Below are 18,782 nucleotides of genomic sequence, written 5' to 3'. Positions count from 1 at the left end.
GCGATTGTGGCCCGGTGTTTGAGTGTGCCGGCAGAAGGGAGCAGTGTCTGTACGCATCAGCGTGGGACGGAATTGAGTTCCCCGCAGAGTCAATCCACTTGTTTACCGGCAGTTGTGGGGCAGTAATAGAATTTGCGTCGGCCGTGGCTTCAGAAGTTGCTTCCGTCTAAACAAGAGAACCGCGCTCTGGCGCCTCGATCAGGGGATGACCTCACCTGCCATCGACTGCCCATGTGCTTCTGCACGCAGGTTAAAAGCACCAGCCGCTGGGCGCTGCTTATGAGCACATATGTTGAAGTGCAGGCACGAAATATTGTTGTGAATAGTATGGAGATTAGGCTCGCCTTTTGGAAAAGGTAGTGTAAGACCTCTCCTCCAGTTCCATTCACATTATCAGCGTTGGAGGAATTAAGTGCTATAATTAGACAGTGCTGTAATTAATCTGGCGTTGTCTTAACCATCTTTACGGAAGTGATACGTAAATGGATGAGAACTATTTCTAAATTCTTCTCTAAAATTGGCCGTTGAAACTTTGTATATAACCTGTCAGTACAAGATCAGGCAACGATAACGATCTTATCACATGCGGTATTAGTTTACACACATGGGCTCTTTACTTCCCTCCTTCACTACCCCATCGGACCAGTGAGATTCGAGCACCTCCTCCCCATCTTCATCTTTTATAACAACGGCAGTTGAGTGGGTGGCTTCACCCTGGAGCTGCGAAGTGTAGGGAGAGAATCAGGGTAGTGGAGTGAGTGGTATTGAAAATAAGAAGCCCAAGTGTCTAACGTGACACTGGATGTGCAACCTGACGTCAAATGTGATAAGATCGGTATCTGCACCCGAAGTGGCGCTGATAACCTACTTATATAAACTGACGTGGTTGTATTTCTTATGCAAGGAGAAGAGGGTGGGAGTCAAACTATGATTGTTCTTCATGTTGTGCTGTCACTTCAGGTTTTCTTATCTTGGGAGCCCACGTATATCTTTTCAAGAGGGACCAGTATTCGAAGCTTGTCAGTTTTGATATACCGGTAACTGATTTGGTGAGCTAGAAAATGTGTTGTGCCCAGGGTACTGAATTCGACAAGAAGTACAAAAAAGTTTTTGTATCTCAGGATACTGATAGTTACCCACTAAGTGTTTTTACTTAGGTACTTAATTGGTAAGCAATATACACTACCGTTTGTGAAAATTGCAACATCAAGAACGAAACGCATGAATTCAATTTATTTAATACCACTGGTTAGGTACATGACAAGTAACAAACGATTACCTTTCCAAATCTGTACATGTCCTCTGAGCCCTGCTATTCAGTGTGTTGTGTGGCCACCATGCGCTGCAATTGGAGCTGCTATACGCCTTGTTATTAAATCAATAAGGTTATGAATACGTTCCTGAGGGATATCCCTCCACGCAGTTTGTATCCAAGCCCACAAATCCATGACACTAGTTACTGGCCGGCCGCGGTGGCCAAGCGGTTCTAGGCGCTTCAGTCGGGAACCGCGCGACTGCTACGGTCGCAGGTTCGAATTCTGCCTCGGGCATGGATGTGTATGATGTCCTTAGGTTAGTTAGGTTTAAGTAGTTCTAAGTTCTAGGGGACTGATGACCTCAGATGTTAAGTCCCATAGTGCTCAGAGCCATTTGCACCACCAGTTACTGGAGGACCGTGACGCCCCAGATGCTGACCAACCATGTCCCAGACGTGTTCGGTGCGTGACATGTCTGCTGAACGTGCAGGACAGGGAAGCAATGGTACCGGTCGCTCTTCGAAGAAGGCCTGTACATTCCTCGCAATATGTGGCCGGGAATTGTCCTGTTGAAATGTGGCATGTGGAGATACCTGAAGCAGGGGGAGTAACTCAGGCTCCATAACCTCCGTTAGGTGCCGGTTGCTGGTCAAAGTGCCCGCAATACGTACGAGGCGAGATCGGTTGTTGCAACCAATGGCGCCCAAACCATCACACCTGGTGTTTGTCCGCTACGCCATTCCACAATGTAGCCCTCCATGTTGCGTTCACCACGGTACCGCCGGACACGTATGCGAAAACATCTTGTTGCCACCGATCCACATAGGGAGGAACGATCACCACGATAAAATAAGGGAAATCAGAGCTCGTACGGAAAGATATAAGTGTTCATTATTTCGAGATTGGAATAATAGAGAACTGTGAAGGTGGTTCGATGAACCGTCTGCCAGGCACTAAAATGTGATTTGTAGAGTATCGATGTAGATGTATGATGTCATCACTGTAGGGCACGCTGAAGCGGGACTCATGTTGCCACTCAGCACCCTAGCAACGGTGTTCACATGCCCAGTCCAGTCAGAGGAGCTTCTAGTTTCTGGACAATGGAAGCCGACGCAATGACATGCGTGCAACCTGTACAACCTGCAGCAGACGGCGGCGAACCGTCGATGCAGACATATTCACACCTGTTGCAGTCCTCCAGCGACGAGCCAACACTGTGGATGACGCTGTACGGTCCGTAGTGGCATACCGAGCTGTGGTTGTGTTCCGTGGTCCAGTTCCCACTCGTCGCTGCGTACGACATTTCTCTATCCATTGCTCACACGCGCATTCACTGCCGTAGCAGCACGTCCTGTGCCAGCCGAAATGTCAGGGTATGACAATCCAGTTCCTCGGAGACCGATCATTCTGCCCCGTTCGAATTCGTTCACATGCCGATCTGACGTCGACGGGACATACTGGCACTCACTGTATTGTTTACACCTTGTGTAACAGCGCTGCATCGACTACGCTAGCGCAACACCGACCCTGTCGGACCGACACGAGAGGGCTCTGCTCGGACTACGTGTACCCCATCTCACTGCAAACTGTACCACGTATTGCTTGCACACCCGTCGCCATTTCCACCAAGCGTGGCGCTCTTCGGGTAATTCCTTCTCGATGTACATCTACATGATTACTCTGCTATTCATAATAAAGTGCCTGGCAGAGAGTTCAATGAAACACTTTCATGCTGTCTCTCTACCGTTCCACTCTTGAACGTCTGACAGGAAAAACGAGCACTTAAATTTTTCTGTGCGAGCCCTGATTGCTCTTATTTTATAGTGATGATCATTTCTCCCTATCTAGGTGGATGCCAAAAGAACGTTTTCGCAATCGGAGGAAAAAACTGGTGATTTAAATTTCATGAGATGATCCCGTCGCAACGAAAAACGCCTTGATTGCCACTCCAATTCACGTATCATGTCTGTTGCACTATCTCCCCTATTTCAAGATAATACAAAACGAACCGCCCTTCTTTGTACTTTTTCGATGTCATCCGTCAGTCCCACCTGATGCGGATCCCACACCAGACTGCAATATTCCAGAACAGGGCGGACAAGCATGGTGTAATCAGTTTCTTTAGTAGCCGGCCGAAGTGGCCGTGCGGTTAAAGGCGCTGCAGTCTGGAACCGCAGGACCGCTACGGTCGCAGGTTCGAATCCTGCCTCGGGCATGGATGTTTGTGATGTCCTTAGGTTAGTTAGGTTTAACTAGTTCTAAGTTCTAGGGGACTAATGACCTCAGCAGTTGAGTCCCATAGTGCTCAGAGCCATTTCAACCATTTTTTTTCTTTAGTATTCTGCTAATGAATCGCAGTCTCTGATTTGCTCTATCCACAACATTATCTATGTGATCGTTCCAATTTAGGTTATTTTTAATTGTAATCCCTAAGTATTTAGTTGAATTTACAGCCTTCAGATTTGTGAGACTCATCGCGTGATCGAAATTTAGCGGATTTCTTTTAGTACTCACGTGAATAACTTCACACTTTTCTTTATTCAGGGTCAATTGCCACATTTCGCACTATACAGATACCTTATATAAATCATTTTGCAATTAGTTTTTGTCATCTGATGACTTAACAAGATGTTAATGACAGCATCACCTGGAAACAACCTAAGACGGCTACTACCGATTGTCTCCTCTGTCGTTAATATAGATCAGGAGCAATAGAGGGCCTATAACACTTCCTTGAGGAACGCCGGATATTACTACTGTTTTACTCGATGGCTTTCCGTCTAGTACTACGAACTGTGACCTTCATGACAGAAAATCACGAATCCAGTCGCACAACTGAGGCGATATTCCATAGGCACGCAGTTTGCTTAGAAGAGGCTTGTGAGGAACGGTGTCGAAAGCCTTCTGGAAATCTAAAAATATGGAATCAATTTGACATCCGCTGTCGATAGCACTCATTACTTCATGAGTATAAAGAGCTAGTTGTGTTTCGCAAGAATGATATTTTCTGAATCCGTGCTGACTATGTGTCAATAAATAGTTTTTTCGAGGTACTTTATAATGTTCGAATACAGTATATGTTCCAAAACCCTACTGCAAATCGACGTTAGTGATATGGGCCTGTAATTCAGCGGATTACTCCTACATCCCTTTTTGGGTAATAGTGTGACTTGAGCAATTTTCCAGTCTTTAGGTACGGATCTTTCTGTGAGCGAGCGGTTGTATATAATTGCTGAATATGGAGCTATTGTATCAGCATACTCTGTGAGGAATCTGACTGCTATAAAATCTGGACCGGAAGGCTTGCCTTGATTTAAGCTGCTTTGGGACACCGAGGATATCTACTTCTATATTTCTCATCTTGGCGGTTGTTCTTGATTGGAATTCAGGAATATTTACTTCATCTTCTTTGGTGAATAACTCTGCTTTAGTGGCACTGTCATCAGTGACTTCACCGTTGTTATCGCGCAGTGAAGGCATTGATTGCGCCTTGCCACTGGTGTGCTCTACTCGTATATATGACCAGAATCTCTTAGGGTTTTCTACCAGATTTCGATACAGAGTTTCGTTGTGGAAATTATTAAAAGCATCTCGCACTGAAGTACGCGCTATGTTTCGAACTTCCGTAAAACTTTGCCAGTCTTGGGTATTTTGCGTTCTTTTAAATTTGGCATGCTTTTTTCGCTGCTTCTGCAAAAGCGATATGACCCGTTTTGTGTACCATGGTGGATCAGTACCATCACTTATTAATTTATGTGGTATATATCTCTCAATTGCTCTCGATACTATCTCCTTGAAATCATGCCACAAATTTTCTACGGTTACATGACCAGATCGGAAGGAGTGAAGACTGTCTCTTAAAACGGCGTTAAGAGCATTTTTATCAACTTTTTTAAGTAGATATACTTTGCGTTTCTTTGTGATGGTTGTAGGTGTTATGGCATTCAGCCTAGCAGCAATTGCCTTGTGATCGCTAATCCTTGTATTCGTCACAATACTCACTAATTGTCCAGGATTATTTGTTTGCTAAGAGGTCAAGTATCCTTCTCCAACCATTTACGCTTCGAGTGGGCTCATGAACTAATTGTTCAAAATAATTTTCTGAGAAATCACTGAGTACCATTTCGGATGATGTTTTATACCTACCGCGGCTTTAAACGAATAAGTTTTCCAGCGTATTGTGGGTAGATGGAAGTCATCACCGACTATAGCTCTGAGTGAGATACTTATATGAAATGAGACTCAAGTTTTCATTAAACCTTTCAGCAACTATATCTTCCGAGTCGGGTGAGGAGGGGGGGGGGCGTTCGGTATAACGATCCAATTAATAGTTACGTCCGATTTCGCAGGAACTATCTACTTAAATTTCACTAAAAGGCAAACTACATCTGACACCAATAAATACTTCACCGCCAACTGTATTCAGTCTATACTTTCTGAACACTGTTAGTCGTTTTAAAAAATTTCGGCTGAACTTATTTCCGGCTTTAGCCAGCTTTCTGTACCTATAACTACTTGAGCTTCAGTGCTTTCTATTAGGGCTTGGAGCTCTGGTTCTTTCCCAACACTGCTACGTCAATTTCTACTGCTAACTTACTGTGTTTTACCTGTCCACTTTCAGACGAACGCCATTTCTGTGGTTCCCTGTGACCCTCTAACCTAAAAAACCGCCCGGCAGCATCAGTCGTAAATACTCAAAACCTTTATCTTACGGATAGATTTCGGTCACTGTGTGACCATCTTCACTGCAAATTATTCGAAACTTGGTGGCCCACATCATAACAGCACATTTCCTATGATGTATAATATGTACAGCGATGATTACTCCAACAGATATCTGCACATTTACTGCATTCACAAATTTTTAAATTTACTTTTAAGCTCCGCAGTTGTCGATCCAACGTGCAGTGTGCTTCAATAGTATATGTAAAATATGTCTATTTATGTTATTAATGTGCATATGGATGCCATTGTTTTGAGTCAACGATCTGAAATTACTTCCTCATACGATTAAATTCAGGATTTCCAACGATTTATGAGATAAGGCTGAAAAGTATTCAAACAACTAATTTATTCATGGTGCTAAAATGTTAGCTTGAAGTTGAAAATTAAAGATCTGCAACAGGGAAAAAGAACAAATTGAGTCACACGATTCAGCTGGATATCAACAAAAATACTGTACACATTGAAGTGGTTGAACTTCAAACAACGCGTATTCAACTTTTATGCCATCTATAACACTTTGTTTGCTTATAAACCTTCACATCATTTAATGTTGATGGATTACTTTCATGGTTTCAATTCTGTAGTATTGTCTGTCGTAACTGAAGTTGAACGAAATGTGTATTGAACGCTACATTTTTTGGCCTGGTTACTAGTAGATGAATGTGAGAAACCTTCCGAAACCACTCTCATCTGACCAGGAGAATCAAATTTTAGCAGCCTAGAACTGCACCAAGGTAATCGGTGTAGCACCACTTCGTCATATTATTATGCAGCACGTCATCAGGAATGCAGGATTTGTAGCACTGTGGCTGCATGCGTTGTTGTGTTGCGCTCATAGACTTTGAGATCACAACACTGGAAAGGGCGTTTCTTTAAAATTGATTTGTAAATTTTCTCGTCTCTTCTAAAAATGTTTCTCTCGATTGAAGTATTTGTGACCTTTTATTAAGTATAGAAATACAAACGTACAGTATAACAGTGCTGTGTCCTGCCGAGTGTACGACAGCAGCTCAGTCTCGTAAAAATGAATACTTGATTAGCAAACCATCATGGGCTTCCGTTATCTTCAGATAAATGGTAAACTATTGTCGTGATTTCATTGTGCTTACAGGAAGTGGCATAGCGTATTATGAGACAAATGTTGATGATGTTGAGACAGCAACCAGCCACAAATTTATTTAAATTTCCTTCATTCAAAAGGTATCGTTACCGGTTTCGAATCATTGCAATTAATCGTCAGATGGATTTCATGCTTTCATTAGAAGAAGTGGTTCATTTTTTACTGATTAGTTGTCCTAAATATAAATAATACATAATTATAACACGTCATACAGATGGTTGCATTACAGATTACCAGTGAGATGTGACTCACGTGAAATGCCTGTTTGGAGTACTTGTTTTACATAGTTTTCGTCCTGCAGGCGGCGTTTGTAGTTTTCGCCACATTCCCATCATTGCACACATGAACTTGTATAATTGAGCCCTTCAGATTTGTCACTGAATACAATTCCACCACATTTCTGCCGTTACACACGTAAATTAGTGTCAGAGAACAGATTTCTAACACGCACTGCATGTTTTGATAGACACAAAGTGTTTACAAACATATGAGTGTCAAAGATGCTATGATAAGTAACATTATAAAGATGCCCCATGTTTGGAAAAAGATAATATATTCACTTATGTAACTGACACGCCTTTTACACCAGTAAAGAGAGAGATTGATTTTGTGAAAATTAGGGCGAATACTGGTTCACTAATTATAAAAATGTTCCATGTCAAAGATTTCTTTCAACTATATGTATATGGGTAAGACAGTACATTATTTACTTACATTTAAAATCATGAGAATTGTAGAAACATATAAATTTACTACTGCTTCATCTCCAGATAGGTGTAGGAATACTATTTGCTTTGTAGGGTGGAAAATAGTTTTTGGATATTATTCAGAAAAGGAGTGTTAGCCAACTCAGTTTGTTCATTAAGGATATAGTCTGGGGTACTGTCTTTGTGTGTATTTCTATTTCTTCCAATATATTCATTGTGGCTCGCTTTTCTGCTAGATGTAAAATTTTTAGATTGTTCTCAATGTTTCTAACTGAATGGTTTTTTTTCAGCAATATGGAGCGCAAATCCAAATTTGTTCTAGTTGCCAAGACTTAAAGCATAAATGTGTTCTTTGTATATAATTTCAAAACTTCTGCCTGTCTCTCCAACGTAGAATTTTTGTCATGTATAACATTTCAGCTTGTGTATTTCTGACTTACTGCAGGGGCACTTTGGGGGTGTTTATATCATGGATTACTTTCTCTTGTAATACATTATTTGTGGAAAAGCTGATTGTGAAATTTTTCTTTTTAAATAAGTTTGCTATTTTATATGACAGTGGGCCTATGAATGCGAGAGCAGCGTATTTAGGTTTGGTGTGCATGTTGTGTGGACTGCTGTTAACTGGATCTGTGGTTTTTGTTTGCTTTTTGCTCTGGAGTTTTTCTATTATTATGGGTTTATATCCTTTTTATGAGTAACTGTTTTAATTATATTGATTTCATTTTTTGCTCTGTGTCGCGAATTGCTACATTTTTAATTCGATATACCATGCCTCTGAAATATGCCATTTTTTGATGGTGGGGGCAGCAAGATGAGTTGTTAGTACTGACATCTGTGGTGGTAGGTTTCTGTAAATACTAAATTGATGTTTATGGTTACTATTACAAACGTTCAGGCCAAGAAAGTTAATGCTTCTATTAGTTTCATATTCAACTGTGAATTCACAGTTGAATTTCATATAGATCTCCTGCTAATGTAGCAGTTTCATTGGTTGTACCATCACAATTCAAGATTGTGTCATCAAGATATCTTCTGTAGTACATTATTTTGTTTGAAATGTGCTGGTTGGTGACAAGAATTTTTGTTTTATATGGTTGATGTAAATATTAGCCAAAATCCCAGATAAGCTACTTTCCATTGCACAACCATCATGTTGTTGGTACAGCTTGTTGTTGAAGCTAAAGCAGTTATGATCTAGAATAAGTGTAAGTATTTCTATGAGATCATCAATCTCTGAAATAATAATTTGCTTATATCCAAGCAGATTGTTTCTTATGATGTTAGCAGTCTCTTTGAGAGGGATGTTCATGTATAGGTTGACTATGTCTAGTGATGCTAATTTAGCTGTTGGTGAGATGTGGCTGTATTTAATTAAGCTTATGCGTTCATGTGCATTAAGTATGGTGTAGTTATTTTGAAATGTATAGTTTCTGAAAATGAGATCTTTTAGTTTACCGCTTATGAAGTATGCAGGGCTGTGTCTTGAGTTAACAAGCAGGTGAATGAGACAATTTTCTTTATCAGCCTTTAGCTGTGCATGCATTGTTATACAGTTACGTACTTCATATTTGTTCAGTAAGAAGTTACAGATTTGTCATAGCTTACAGAGTTTAGTTTGGAATTTTGTTGTAGGATCTGACTATTTCAGTAATACTGTTGTTAAGGAAAAATTGTAAGGTTTTCTCTGTGTATTCTCTTTCATGCATTACGATTAAATAATTTCCTTTGTCGGCCTTTACTATGAGTGCTTTACCATCAGATAGTTTGCTGTAAATATTTTTCAAATCTTTATGTTCAATGTTTTCGCAGGTATTATTTGTTTGTAGTTGTTTCATTATCAGTTTATTTGCCTTGTATGCTATGCATTTTCCCCACACGTGACTAGTTTTTCTGTGTCACGTGCAAGTTTTGTGCAGGCTATAAGATTTTTAACACTGTGATTATTGAGATTTGCTGCAAGATTATTTTTCAGACCTTTATTTAATAAAGTAATTTCACCATTGCTGAATTGGATGTCAGTTGTTTAATTACTCCATCAAAAAATTTGTGTTGGCTTAACTGTTTGTTTTATCCCATTCGGAAATGTTCATAGATTTTAAGGCTTCTATTTTTTTGTGTATGGCTAAGTAAATGTTTTGTTCTTTATCTACTTTATCGTCTATGTGCAGTAGGATATGTGAGAATTGTAAGGGTGAGAGGCTGTGTCCTAGCTGCAGATGCAAGTTGTACATGCCATTGTTTAAGATTGCTTTTTTTCTTGTGTTGCATTTTTATCTCTGTTTTTAGTCAAATATTCTCACATTATTGCTTAGCTAACCTGGCAGCTCTAGTCTTGCAGTTAACTTTGATATATCTCGGAACTATTTTAAGTGACATACACTCTTCGTTGAATTTAATATTAAGAGACAATTTCATTATCTTAATTTTATGTATCTTGAAAGTGTGTATATTTCTCATTACTTGGTGAGGTAAGCTTAATGCAATTTTCTCATATGATGACATGGTTGGAGACCGTGCTGCTTTTTGAAGATAATGTTGATGGTGTTGAGACAGCAACCAGCCACAAATTTATTTTAAGTTCCGTTATTCAAAAGGTACGGGTACCGTTACCAGTTTCAGATCATTATGATTCATCATCAGCCGCCTTTCATGCTCTCATTAGAGCATATGCTGTTATTTTTTCTGATTGTTTGTTCTGGGATATAAATAATACATAATTATAAGCATGTCACACAGATGGTTGCGCTACAGATTAGCATTGGGATGTGCCTCACGTGAAATGCTGGTTTGGAGTACTTGTTTTCTTACTTTCGTAGTTGTCGCCACATTCCCATCATTGCACACATAAACTTGTATAATTGAGCTCTTCAGATTTGTCACTGAATACAATCCACCACATTCCTACCGTTGCACACGTAAATTATTATCACAGAACAGATTTCTAACATGCATCACGTGTTTTGATAGATATAAAGTGATTACAAACATATGAGTGTCATAGATTCTATGATACATCGTAACTTTCTTGACATATAGATTTGTAATAGTAACCATCAAAAGCAGTTTAATATTTATGGAAAACCTACCACCATGGATGTCAGTATTGACAACTCATTTCACCCACGCCAACAAAAAAGGCATATTTCAGAGCTACGGTATATCGAATTAAAAATGTACCAATGTGTGACACAGAACAACAATATGGAATCAATATAATTAAAACAGTTGCTCATAATAATGGATATAAACCCACAACAATAGAAAAACTCCACAATAAAATCGAAACCAAAGCCAAAGATCCACTTAACAGCAATCCATACAACATGCACTCCAAACCAAATCAGTGTGCCACAGAAGCCAAACCTAAATATGCCACTCACAGTCAAAGGCCGACTATCATATTAAATTGCAAGCTTACTTAAAAAGAAATATTTCACAATCAGCTTTCCCACAAATAATAAATTACAACAAAATGTAATCCATGACGTGAACGCCTCCAAGAGCCCCTACAGGAGGTCAGGAATATACAAGCTCAAACGTGATGCATGACCAAAATTCTACATTGGACAGACAGAGGGAAGTTTCGAAATTAGACACAAGGAACACATTGATGCTTTAAGGCTTGGCTACTTGAACAAATCTGCATTTGCAGCCCATATTGCTGAAGAAAATCAACAGTGAGAAACATTGAGAACAACTGAAATATTTTACATCGAGCCAAAAAGGAGCTACTATTAATATATTGGACGAATTTCGTGAAAAATTTCCAAAAATTATTTTCCACCCTCCAAAGATTGTAGTATTCCTACAAATATCTGGAAGTCAAGTAGTAAATTAATATGTTTCTACAATTCACATGATGCTAAATGTAAGTAAATAATGTACTGTCTTACCCATACACATGTAGTTGAAAAAAATCTTTGACATAGAACATCTTGATAATTAGTGTAGGAGCATTCGCTTTAATATTCACAAAATCAATATCTCTCTATACTGGTGTAAAGGGCGTTTCATTTACGTAAGTGAATATATGATCTTTTTCCAAACATGGGGCATCTTTATAATGTTACTATATATCATAGCATCTTTGACACTCATATGTTTGTAAACACTTTGTATCTATCATGTGCTGCATGTTGGAAGTCTGTTCCGTGATACAAATTTACATGTGCAACGATAGGAATGTGGTGGAATTGTATTCAGTGACAAATCTGAAGAGCTCAGTTATACAAGATTATGTGTGCAAAGATGTGAATGTGGCAAAAACTACGAACGCCGGCTGCTGGATGAAAACTATGAAAACAAGTACTCCAAACTGGCATTTCACTTGAGGCATATTCCAATGCTAATCTGTAACGCAACTATCTGTGTGACGTGCTTATAATTATGTATTATTTATATTTTAGGACAGCTAATCAGTAAAAACTGCACCACTTGTCCCAATTAAAGTATGAAAGCCATCTGACGATGAACTGTAATGATTCAAAACCGGTAACGGTACCTTTTGAATAAAGGAATTTAAAATAATCTTGTGGCTGGTTGCTTTCTCAACACCATCAACATTTGTCTTCAAGTAACAGCCACGGTCTCCAACCTTGTCATCATATGACAAAATTGCATTAAACTACTTACGAGAATTGGGGACGCATGACTGGCGTGTATGCACCTGCCATGTTTACGATCCAAGGAGCTGGACTGAGTCTTTCTGTAGCTAGGTAAGTCCGAACGAAGGAGCTGGCACTATTTCGGTACTGCTTTGCATAGTTTCGCATCCAGCTTTACAGCAGAACAGCGCAGAAATCGCAGGCGCACCAAGGAATCGGCATAATTACCTGTGAGCAGAGTGACAATTAAGAAAAGCCGAGGTATATAGTGACTGCTATATTTTCGGGTGCAGTATTTTGCCGTAGAGTGTGGCAGTACTAATTGTGCAGTTTAGAGGAGTAGCTGACAATGATTGCTGGAAATTCGAGAGAATTCTTTAGTGATTCTGAAGACTGTATCCTGATTCCAGATGGGGGCAAGATACTGCCATTATAAGGCACTGGTGATCGCACATCCTGTTGGCTACTGAGGTTTTTTCGTATCCTTGCTGAACAACAAACTGTGTCTTTGATCCACATAGTGTTCCTCTCTCTTTCCAGAATTAACAAAAATTTTACAAATAATCTTTGCTTTTCCTACTGCATATTCTACTGTTCGCATATTTTTTTAAAATCTTTAATAAACTGTAGGAAATGTACCATCAAAGTAGCGAAAAGTATATAACTACAGTTTTCCACACACAAAAGAAAAATGAAATGAAATACTTTCACATACCACTAGTATGTGGCACTAGTTGTTAGTTATTTACACACACTAACGCATATACTGGGATATTTCAAAGTAAATTATAGTAAATCGTGAAAGAAGAGAGAGAAATATTAATTGTGCTTCATTGCCTCGAATTTATCATTGCAAACACCATCTTGAAGTTTTATGTTGGGACTCGATTTTTTTCAAGGTGGTAATTGAACGTTTACGACTATCTCTTGTAGATCATTTTAAGAGAACAGTAGTAAATGGTGTGTTGTAAAGGTGTGACACGTGACTTGATGAAGTAGCAGTACGTGAGAATACTGGTGCAGGAGAGACTCGGCGAACTGTGAGGAAAGATAGCGGAGCCCCGTGCAACGGCCTGCAGATTTGCCGCTATCGCTGCTGCCCACCTGGCCTACCGAGGCAGGCTCGCAGTTTGCAAGAGTGAAAGGTGTGGACATTCCCTGAAATATGGCCACCTGCATACCGCTGTCTGCCCCGTTTACCTTTTCCGTTATTTCTGAAATATGTCCCATTACAGAAAAGAACGCTACTCGCGCCAGGCGTGCTGTAAAGGAATGATCGGCACAGATTAGGTGCAAGATGTTCCATTACATGGATTGCTTTCGTCTTCTGTCATCATACTTGATCCTTTCAACATGTCGCGGATTTCGTAACAGCCTACTAAATCTGAATCAATTTTTGCATATTTTATCTCTTTCCATTTTTTCCCCAGAAGGAAAAATAGACATCGGCATTGGCGTATTTTGAGATACAACATTCAATATGAACTTTACAGAAGGAATTTTCAGTCTGCAGAGGAGTGTGCACTGACTTCAAAAGTCCTGGCAGACCGCAACTGCGTGCCACAGCATAACTCTAATCCGAAGCCTTTGCTCTTGCGACGCGTCGTCTGTCTTACCCGAATAGTTCAGAATAATGACCCGCTTGCTCAGTGAGATAGTTTCAGCCATCCTGCATCCCATAATTAATATTCACTATATACTTCAAATATTTGTAATACACTACTGGCCATTAAAATTGCTACACCACGAAGATGACGTGCTACAGACGCCAAATTTAACCGACAGGAAGAAGATGGTGTGATATGCAAATGATTAGCTTTTCAGAGCATTCACACAAGGTTGGCGCCGGTGCCGACACCTACAACGTGCTGACATGAGGAAAGTTTCCAACCGATTTCTCATACACAAACAGCAGTTAACCGGCGTTCCCCGGTGAAACGTTGTTGTGATGCCTCGTGTAAGGAGGAGAAATGCGTACTGTGGGGCGGCGGGTGGATTTATATTGTTTAAAATGTTTTGTAATGTAGAAACATTGCATTTCCCTGCCGTTTAACCATATGTGGGGCGGCGAGTGGAATTTTTTATATAAATGTTCCTATTATTTATGCTGTCTTTTGCCGTTCTCAACACTGGCTCTCTAACTACAATATTGGCAACCAGAAAGTGATTAGCAAAACGTGAAGCCTGTAATTAGAATTCCTAGTGCCCACTTCATCTGAGAAATACACTTATAGCTACAGCTTATAGCTCTGAGGAATTAGGAGATTGTCTGGGATTCATAATCAAAAACGATCGTGAAAAAACGTTCGCTATATTCTGAAAGTCACAGATGAAAAAAAAAAAAAAGAATCCACACAATCTGACTAACAGAGCAGTTCAGAGCCTAATGAGCTCATGCAACTATAACTGGCCAAATTAAATGTTTAAGTGAATGCTCGCCATAATTTGATGATAATGTTCATCAAACGCCACGCTACATAATGTCTGTCCCGCGGCGGCACGTGAAAATACGACATACGCAAACTGAAGATCGATAATTAAAGTCATCCCAGAATTAACACTTCACTCGAAAATGATTTCATGGTTACGCGTATCCCGAGTAACTTAATACGGCATCCGAGGCTATTTATAGCAATGATACCGACGCGACGCGACTCCCGACACAGATGGTGTGCTATTCAGCGTCTGGAGAGAACTGGGGCCTTGCTTCCTCGCGCAGCGTTCTTATATATAAAACCGCGGTGCGGACGGCTAAGGGAACGCCTGATCAACTCGGCTCTCCCTACTAGCCGCTGGGCTAGTAATGCACCACTTTAGGTTACCGAATAAATCATAGCTTCTTTTGCTAATGGCTGATGAAGCTCTCAATTTAAATGTGCATTCAGCACACAGGTAAGTAATCATAATAAAAGTTTGACGTGGCTAAGTTAAATATTTTGGGCGAGAGAATTAATTTAATTACACTACACGCAGTAGACGAGCTTTGAACTTGCCCTTTGGAGATACGCTATCGCTATAGTTTTATAGTTATTCAATTGACACTTCTCACATCTTTATGATTATAGCGGATCTCCAATCTACTTAAATATAAACATCCTAGCCTTATTTATTAGCCTACTTAATCTATCTTGCTTCCTTAATTTATAAGACAAAAACCAGAAAATTATGAATTTCAACAAAAATTTTAATTTGTGAGATCGAAAGTACTGTTTCTATTAAATTATTATGGAAAAGGAATCTAAATATAAATTTTAAAGTCTCTAGCTCTTTTCTGTTGCGCCAATGATTTTTACAGAAAAACGTCCAAATTTCGAAAATGGTTAAAGTTATCGAACTGATATTCAACACATGTTGATTTAGTATTACTCCTGACATGCTAGAAACGTTTCAGGTTATTTGCTTGATTTTTAAAGTATTGCGCAACATTTATGACATCATAGTTAGTTACAGCGGACTGACTGGCACACAATGGAAAGACTGATGTGAATTTACTACGGCGTGAGTAGGCTGCTTCCCTACAGTACCATCATGTTTCCGAGTTTGATAAAGGTCGGATTGTAGCTTATCGCGTCTGCGGTTTTTCGTATCGCGACATTGCTGCTCGCGTTGGTCGAGATCCAATGACTGTTAGCAGAATATGGGATCGGTGGGTTCAGGAGGGTAATACGGAACGTCGTGCTGGATCCCACCGGCCTCTTATTACTAGCAGTCGAGATGACATGCATCTTATCCGCATGGCTGTAACAGATCGTGCAGCCAATGTCTCGATCCCTGAGTCAACAGATGGGGACGTTTGCAAGACAACAACCATCTGCACGAACAGTTCGACGACGTTTCCAGCGGCATGGACTATCAGCTCGGAGACCATGGCTGCAGTTACCCCTGACGCTGCATCACAGACAGGAGCGCCTACGATGGTGTACTCAACGACGAACCTAGGTACACGAATGGCATAACGTAATTTTTTCGGATGAATCCATGTTCTGTTTACAGCATCATGATGGTCGCATCCGTGTTTGGCGACATCGCGGTGATCGCACATTGGAAGCGTGCATTCGTCATAGCCATACTGGAGTATCACCCGGCGTAATGGTATGGGGTGCCATTGGTTACACGTCTCGGTTACCTCTTCTTCGCATTGACGGCACTTTGAACAGTGGACGTTACATTTCAGATGTGTTACGACCCGTGGCTCTACCCTTCATTCGACCCCTGCGAAACCCTACATTTCAGAGGGGGAATGCACGACCGCATGTTGCAGGTCCTGTACGGGCCTTTCTGGTTCAAATGGGTCAAATGGCTCTGAGCACTATGGGACTCAACATCTGTGGTCATAAGTCCCCTAGAACTTAGAACTACTTAAACCTAACTAACCTAAGTACATCACACACATCCATGCCCGAGGCAGGATTCGAACCTGCGACCGCAGCAGTCGCGCGGTTCCTGACTGAGCGCTTAGAACCGCTAGACCACCGCAGCCGGCTGCCTTTCTGGATACAGATAATGTTCGACTACTGTCCTGGCCAGCACATTCTCCAGATCTCTCAGTAATTGAAAACGTCTGGTCAATGGTGGCCGAACAACTGGCTCGTCACAATACGCCAGTCACTACTCTTGATGAACTGTGGTATCGTGTTGAAGCTGCATGGGCAGGTGTACTTGTACACGCCATCCAGGCTCTGTTTGATTCAATGCCCAGGCGTATCAAGGCCGTTATTACGGCCAGAGGTGGTTGTTCTGATTTCTCAGGATCTATGCACCCAAATTGCGTGAAAATGTAATCACCTGTCAGTTCTAGTATAATATATTTGTCCAATGAATACCCGTTTATCATGTGCATTTCTTCTTGGTGTAGCAATTTTAATGGCCAGTAGTGTAGAATATGTCTATGAGCGGCGTTTGAGAAGTAATACAATACATATATTTTTCAGCAAATTTTTGTTGAAAAAATGCGAAATTTTTCGTGGGACATGGTGGAATATTCGAGCTTCATCCCTTACATTTTCATGAATTTCCGATGGGTGGCGGCGCCATACGTAGCCTTCAAATTGGCGTTCCATGCAGACAGCTCTCATTGAATTTCTTTTGCTGGAAAACCAGAGCATCGTAGATATTCCCAGGCGGTTGTAGAATGTTTATGGAGACCTGGCAGTGAAAAGAAGCACAATGAGTCGTTGGGCGAGGCCTCTCTCATCATGGAAACAAGGTCGCGAAAACCTGTTCGATATCCCGTGGCTGCAATCCATGCCCCGAAATTTAGTGCACATACGGGTAACAGCTGTGTCTGAAGCTAAATGCGAACGGATATATTCTATTTATTTTATCGATTGTATATTTTAACTACTGGGTTTATATAGAAGTAAGCAGTTTTTTGATGTACTGTTAAAGCTACGAGTATATAAGAGAAAACTATACAGGAAGATAACTAGTGGTTCTTACAAAGCGGCTCATAGCAGCAATGAGAATAATAAGTTTCCGATGTTTTTGCTCTAAACAGTAAAAGCTCATTAAACGGAGTTAGTTTTCCAGTAGAGGTTCTCCTTTTCCTTTAAATTACTGAAATCGACTTGTTTCAAACTCGTTCGTTTTCTACCCTACTCTATTTAGTTCCTCTCATTCGATTCTGAGGTAACTAATTGGCGCATAAAACCGATTTCTTTCGTGTCTATAGTTTCATATCACAGCTCGATAATGAAGTGTGTATTTTGTCGATAATGGCCCTAGTTACTGTGCTAATTTCCGCGTACACTACAAAATAAAATTTGAGGAGTTTGAAGTGAAAAGTATGGTTGATGGCTACTTTAGATTTGGTTTATTTTAGGTGATACGTTGCTGTAGTGAATTTAGCTATTTCATCGGAATTGTTTTTTGAAGATGCAAGGATAGCCATATATCATTGCACCACAGTTTGGAGGAAAAGTTAAAATATTTAATTAGAGTGCGCTGCTTGGCGGCACCACGTGCAAGTAGCCCGCAACTGAGCCGTAAGACTGCCGCAGGCTACTGTAGACCATCACAAGTAAGCGCAGATTATGGTAGTTTTCCTAGCAGATTTTAACAGTTAAGATCGTGACCACGTCACCCTTACATTAGGTGTGCTGCATAACAATCGGGCATTCCCTCATTTCGACCACTTTGTTTGCGTACTTGTCCTACTAGTTTTCTCTAGAAACTGGAAGTGGTGAACAGTCGATAAACTGAGTGGGAATATGTAAGGAGCCGTGTCACCTACGGGACATATTTCTTCTACATAGTTATGCTCCAGTCTGTTATTTAAAATAAAAAGTATTTATAGCAAAAATGAAACTGTCAATATTTAACTCAGGTTTTATTCACAGATTGTTGATTTTTTGTAACGTGAAACTGA

This window comes from Schistocerca nitens, chromosome 7 (genome assembly GCF_023898315.1).
Source record: "Schistocerca nitens isolate TAMUIC-IGC-003100 chromosome 7, iqSchNite1.1, whole genome shotgun sequence".
NCBI classification, from domain to species: Eukaryota; Metazoa; Arthropoda; class Insecta; order Orthoptera; family Acrididae; genus Schistocerca; species Schistocerca nitens.
This window is presented reverse-complemented; position numbering follows the sequence as displayed.